The 7,069-nt window shown below is 33.4% G+C and overlaps 1 pseudogene; it reads right to left on the bottom strand.

The window, feature by feature from the left end:
- Positions 1 to 515: 515 nt before the first annotated feature.
- LOC111549744 lies at positions 516 to 1,080 on the bottom strand (annotated as a pseudogene).
- Positions 1,081 to 7,069: the final 5,989 nt, after the last annotated feature.

Here is a 7,069-nt window from a genome sequence, read left to right as displayed (position 1 = left end):
GTGTCTTTTGATGGATAATCTGGGAAATTTTTATAATTAATGAATAAGATTTTTCTTCAAAATTTTAAAACATATTTTCCAAAAGGGGGTGAAAAAGTAATGATGACAAATAGGTGCAAGTATATATAGCTGGAGTCAGAAAACAAGCTTATGTAATCTCTTTTTTTTAAGGCTATGTGCATCTTCACCTTTAATAAATACTGCCAACATTTAAAAACCTGACAATGTCAATGACTGGTGAACATGTCACATGTGATGAGTGTGAAATGGCATCTCTTCGCAGCAGGTGCTGGAGACAGTCTGGCCTTAGAGAAGCACTTGGACAGTTATAGCAAGAATGTTTTATAAGTAGTGTTTGATATAGTCTAAGATTAATGGGGAATAAAAACATGCTGCTTAGAAATAATTATTCATAGATCTAAAGTCAACAAAATCTTTTTTTTTCTAATGTAACGATATATAAGACTTTAGAGAAAGGGAGAACAACTTGAAATAAATCAGAAAACACTTTTATATTAATCATTCTTTTCATATACTTCAAATTTGTACTTAATGCCTTTCTCCTCCTTCACATCAGAGACAACACCTTGTGAGTATTCTGGGAGAAGTGTATATTTGTCTAAATCGTCTTCTGGGGGAAAAAAAGTGTCACTTTCAAGGTCTTGCATGATCCATACCACAAATAGTTTAAAATGGTCTCTTAATTCATAGATTCCTTATAAACAGAACTGACTCCCACTGTAAAAACCATGTCTAGTTTATTCGCTAATTCTAGTTGCTCAATACGCTTTAAGGCATCACTCAGACTTTAGGCAGGAAAAGGAGCTCTTTGTGGTGGTTCCTTGGATTCTCTACTGACAACTAAATTAATTATATACTTTAAAGGTTGATTCTTCTCAGTAATTGAGAACCAGGTCTTCCTACTCAAAAATACTAGATTCTATTTACCTTCTACTGAAGAGGGTGTGGTCATTCTTTGGAATTGAATTTATTTCTGAGCTGGGATCAGGGCAGGTCCCCATTCCTGACGATGCCCATCTTCTGGGAAACAGCGACAATGCAGCTGAGTGGATGAACCATGACAACAGCAGTTAACACCTATGAGCTGGGTCACTACACCAGGATGCAAGGCCAAGAATCGTGTGAAATTCTAACTCTTGTTTTTATATTGCCAGTCATTACTTCCATTTCTTCCTTGGATTTGGGTTACTGTTGATGAATAAGATTATTGCTAGTATTTATAATATTTTATCAGTATTACCTTTTGTGATTAATAAGAAATATTTTACATCCATAAATTAGATAATGGGTTCACCTATAAATATTTTTAGCCAAATAAGAAATTTAAAAATTTACAGGATTAAGTATAGTTATAACATTTGCTGTTTTGAGTTGCATGAATGTTATATGGGGAGAAGAGTTAACCTATAAATAAATAACTATTCAAACTTGATTTTCACCTTTGTTTACTTAAATGTATATTTTCAGTCTTCTGACAAATTTATTTTTGATAATGACTTTTTGTTTGTTTGTTTGTTTTGATTTTGCTTTTTGAGTCATGGAAAATCATTTATAAAGAGAAATACAACATGACTGTCTTTCTTCCAAAAGAAACATAACACTTGCATAGAAAAGTTTCAACTGTGAGGCAATATCTACCACAATCATTAAGGCAGATGGTTTACCTTCCTGTAATATTCAATTATCTCTTAGCTACCTATAAGTATATAATGTGAAGTGTTGAGTGCCTTATATTTATTCCATACAAGCTTAACAGTATTATAATTGCTTCACCTTTTTGATCCATATCACTTTAGTTTTGATGATGTTAGTATTCTACTGAATTAAAAAAAAAAAAAAACACTTTTGTTTGTACATGTATTCCTCAGATAGAACAAACAAACATCAATGGAGGCTGCTGGCTCTCTTTGGTTTCTTGGGGTTTTCTGTGTGAGTTCATGTGTATCTACCTATATAAATCAAATTAAACTATAACTCTCAATGAATCTTAGAATTCCTTCCAAGTAAGAGAGATGAGGAGGGGCTTACACCCTCCATGACACTAACTAAAAGGAACACCTCATTTATACTCAGTCTTAATCTTTTTCTGGCCTTTCTTTAATCTCAATTTGCAACTAATTTATTTATTTGATTATTTGATAAATGTCTATCCTCCCCACTGTGTTTTAAGCACTGTCAGAGCAAAGATCACATCCCTTTTGTTCACCATTGTACCCTAACACTTAAGGCAGGGTTTAACTGAAGAAAATTCAAAGAAGAGAGCTACAAAGAGAATATAGGCTGCAGAATTATTGGCCTAACTCTTCAGGGTCCTGTCAGGGGACAAATCAACTTTTTCCTTATCTGTATTTTTATGCTCTTTGACTCAAAATGCCCAGAAAAAAAAAATGCTCAAATTGTTCTGGACTGAGTCCCTTGCCTGCTTCTTGGCAAAAAGAACACAGGGCACCTGAACTGATAGACACACAAAGTATGTACAATAAAAGAATAGTAATTCCTCACAGAAAATCCAGGTGTTGTTACCAGACCATAGCAGGGATGGATACCAGGAAAGCAAAACTTAGAGATGCTCATTACAGAGAATAAACAAATGGTTCTGTATTTATAATAAGTTATTCACGATAACAATACCAGAAGATATGCAAAATAAAAGCTGTCACATTTCCTTTAATGTCAGTTTTCCCTTAGAATAACCAACAGGAAGTTAATTAATCTTTTATTAAAATGTTTGTGCCATCAGATATTTTGGAAGGATTATCTAGACTGTATACCAAGATGGCTCACATCCCTAAAGCATTTTTTAAATATTATGAAGTGTTTTCCCTTACATTGCTACTCCATGAAGGCAGGAACCATGTCTGTTTTGTGTACCTCTATATTCCTAGTACATGCTCAGAGCCTGGCACAAAATACACACTCAAATATTATTGAATGAATAAATTAATGAGGGACTACAGAGGGTTTCTAACTGTATACAGTCATGATTGATCTCTTTCTCTTATGGGAACTAAAAATAAGTTAAGACTGGAATTATTTTAAGATGTTTTTAATACAAAGTTGAAATACAAGTTAGTTACAAATACTTTAAATTTACATGTAAAAACATCTTAAAATAATTTCAGCCTTAACTTCTTTTTAGTTCTCACAAGGGAAACAAAGCCAAACCCATAGTTTCAAAAGGAAAAATTCTGTGTCGCTTCTGCGTTATGTTCAGCCTAAGATTCTCATAAAATGTTTTAGGAGGATAGAAAATGATGTAAGGTGATCTTGTGCCAGTTTGCCTCTGCTCTGAGGCAGAAAATAAGATCTCATAGACTGGTTTGAGAGCTTAACTTCCTACAAAATAGCTCTAAAAGTATGAGGGGCTAAATCTTGACACTGATTCATCTAGTGTGGTATTATTTTCCTGAAATAATCCTCCCTGGCAACTTGTCATGAAAATCTACCAGATGGACAAGTTTCTTCATCTATTGATTTTTTTCCATTGACATCTCCATTAAGTGATATTATTATTTCTGTTCAAAGTGTAATTCTTTTTCAGTTGTACTATCTACTGGGGCCTTAAATATTCATACTGACTGTTCCTCACATTTTAATTTATTTTTTGCTAACTATAGAATATGATTTCCTTGAAAGCAAATAAGCTTTCCTGTGCTTATTCCTGATTTCATTGGTTTACTACCCTATAGTCACATCTCTAGCAATAAATTATTTGACTTTTCTGTGTCTTTGGTCAGATAAAGGCCCATTCAAACCAGTGTTTTTGATCATATAGCAACTGGGTAATAGGAAGAGTATTATGCTGAATTAAAATCTTATTAATAACTCTGACATTTATTAAATATTTGCCCTTGGGAATGCATTTTTCTGAATATTTGAACCATTGTTCATGGAATGAGAATAAGAATATAAATAGTAGGTCTGTTACATCAAATGGAATAGCATAAAAGAATGGCTAGTACACTGACAGAATCATGACAAGTATTCGAAAATGGTTATTTTCTTCCTTCACTTCCAAATAAAAAATGGCTACACTTTTTCTGACCCAGTAGACTACTAATAACTGAAAAGTATTCCTCGGCTATAAGGTGGATATGCATTGCCTAATAAAGACTCTAATCTGCTAATTATCCATATAGAGACTAAATGAAAGCTTATGCAGACATCTAATGGAAATTTTTCTTCTAGCATCATTCAAGGCTGGACATGAATTTGTCTTTGCCTACCTTATACCTGCAAATAGTTACTTATATTAGTTCAGAAGCATTTATTTTCTCCTTATTTGATATATGATATTGTTGTCACTTTCTATTTGAAACTGAAATGGTAAGATTAAAGACTGCGTCAAACAGCTAGATATAACTATAGTATTTAACCAGCATATAACCATGAACTAACACAGTGCCTAGAACCTATTGGATAATCAATAAATATATATTGAAGAAATAAAATATATAAATGAATAAAGTTGTACTATCTACTGGGCTCTGACATAAAATATGAATGATGAAGATTTTTCTGTGTTTATATCCATATATCTAAACATAATCTTCAAACCTTCCTTTAGGGAGGCTCTCATTGCCCTGCCCACTGCATACCAATAAATTATAGACACTTCAATCCAGTTCTTTTTGCCCAGAATAGTACTAAGTACTTTGTTCAATAATGCCTACCGCTTAATAAAATATACAAATCATGCAAAGTAAATGTGACATTATAATATGTGCTAAACAGTGCTATTCATTTTGCCCACAGTGTTAAAGACAGAGTATATGACTTTAGCATTTTAAAATATGAGATGTTAAAGCAAAACCAGAAGAAAATAAATGGGGTCATTTGATGGTTTGCAACAAGCTGATTTTGGGTGAAAAGCCCTTTGTATTAAAGTTAATGTGATCTTGGGTAAACGAAGCTATCTGCACCTCCACTGCAGAGATAACTGCAAAAGACAGAAGGCAAGCACAATGCCACGGAGCACAAAGAAGAGTTTGAAACCCAAACTGGTGGATAAGAGCATTGGAAAATGAACTGTCTGGTTAAATATTATAGAACAGGAAAACTTTAAGTTACGTATGGGAATTTTCACAGGAAGGATTGGGAAAAGGCATTCCAGGAAGAAGAAGCAACATATACTGAGATAAAAAATAAAAGATAATATGTGGTATATAAGAAATGTGGGGTATGTGGCTTGAGGGCAGCTGAATGATGAGCTAGACTCATGATAGGCCTGATTAGTGCGGCTAAGACTTTTGGGTTATAAACAAAGTTATAGAGAAGACATTGAGAATGTTGAAGAAAGAATAATGTATCAAATCTATCTATACAGCTATCTCTTGGTGTTTGTGGGGGAATTGATTCCAGGACCTTTTGGGAATACCAAAAGCCAAGATACTCGAGTACCTTATATAAAATGGAACAATATTTGCATGCTCTGTATACTTTAAATAATCTCTAAATTACTTAATAACATTTGATCCAATGTGAACATTATGTAAATAGTTGTTATACTGTATTGTTTTTATTTGTATTTTTTCTTGTATTTTTATTTTTTTAAAAAAATATTTTTCATCTGCACTTGGTTGAATGGAAACTGCAAATACTGACAAGATTAGAAATATCACTCTGAATGGAAATATAGAGAACAAATTTGTTGGTGAGTAGAAAGAGGACTGGTCAGACTTTAGATATAAAAAAACCATGTAGAATGTAAAAAATGATGAAGTAGTAGAGGAGAAGATCTAGTAGATGAGAAGGATTACAGTGATTTTAAAGAAGCCATTATCTGGACATGAATTGGTTGAATTAAAGAGGAAATGGAGTATCTTTTTTGCATGGACTAAATGAAATGAAGGGATATCATAGCAAACCTGTTTACTTTGTTATTAGGATTTTGAATTTGAAGGAGTTCATGTAATAAATTCAATTTAACCCATTCATTTAGAGTCAGAGAAAAAAGGCAGAAAGTCTATTGAAAATGACTATGGTGGGTGTTGTGAAAGGGGCTTAAGAAAAAAGCAAAGTCTGGAGAGATTGTTGAAGATAAAAAAATGATATAGTTAGCTACGTAAGACACAAAAGGATTTTCTATACACACTGAAGTTTCACATGAGGCTGAAGGCTAGATTTGCAATGGCACTGATCTACATGGCTACATAATTTTTGTCCTAGAAGATATCAACTTTTTAGATATTATGTATATATATAAAGCAATTATTGGGTTAGTTAAAGGAGTTTTTATCAGATTAGTGCAGCCAGGTACTTGTGTAAGGTGGGGCATGAAAATGTGTTGTGAAAGTGATATGGCCAATAAGGGTGTAAAGTGAATAAGGCGGATAACTAGGGAAAAATAAATGGGTTCTAGAAATCCAGATGATGTCATAGACTAGAGATGATATAGGAAAGCTAAAATAGGGGAAATGGTAATTACAGTGCAAAATATTTGAGTGTACTCTTTCAGACATGGAGAAATGTGAAGCCATAAGGAATTTTAAAGATTAATTTGTAATGAGTGGTTAAAAAATTTCAGAGGTTCAGAAAGGGAAAAGAGATTAAAGTGAGCTGAAATGTTTTTGGAAGTATTAATGGAGGAAGAGAAACCTGAGCTTGAAGGAAAGACAGTAGATGCATATATTGATGGAATATAGAGGATATTTTGGTATAGACATACAATGTGTAATAACTACATCAGGGTAAATGGGTATTCATCACTTCAAGCATTTATACTTTGTGTTACAAACAACCCAATTATACTCTTTTAGTTATTTTTAAATGTAAAATTAAATTATTATTGACTGTGGTCACCCTGTTGTGCTATAAAATACTAGATGTTGTTTATGCTTTAACTTTTTTTGTACTTGTTCAAGCATCCCCGCTTCTCCTTCATCCCATTATTATTATTCCCAGCCTCTGGTAACTACTCAGCCATAGAAGGAAGAAGGAAGGAGGGAAAGAAGGGAGGGAGGGAGGGAGGGAGGGAGGGAGGGAGGGAGGGAGGAAGGAAGGAAGGAAGGAAGGAAGGAAGGAAGGAAGGAAGGAAGGAAGGAAGGAA

Source organism: Piliocolobus tephrosceles, chromosome 5 (genome assembly GCF_002776525.5).
Source record: "Piliocolobus tephrosceles isolate RC106 chromosome 5, ASM277652v3, whole genome shotgun sequence".
Classification (NCBI taxonomy): domain Eukaryota; kingdom Metazoa; phylum Chordata; class Mammalia; order Primates; family Cercopithecidae; genus Piliocolobus; species Piliocolobus tephrosceles.
The sequence above is the reverse complement of the archived record's forward strand: the minus strand, read 5'-3'. Positions and strand labels throughout refer to the sequence as shown.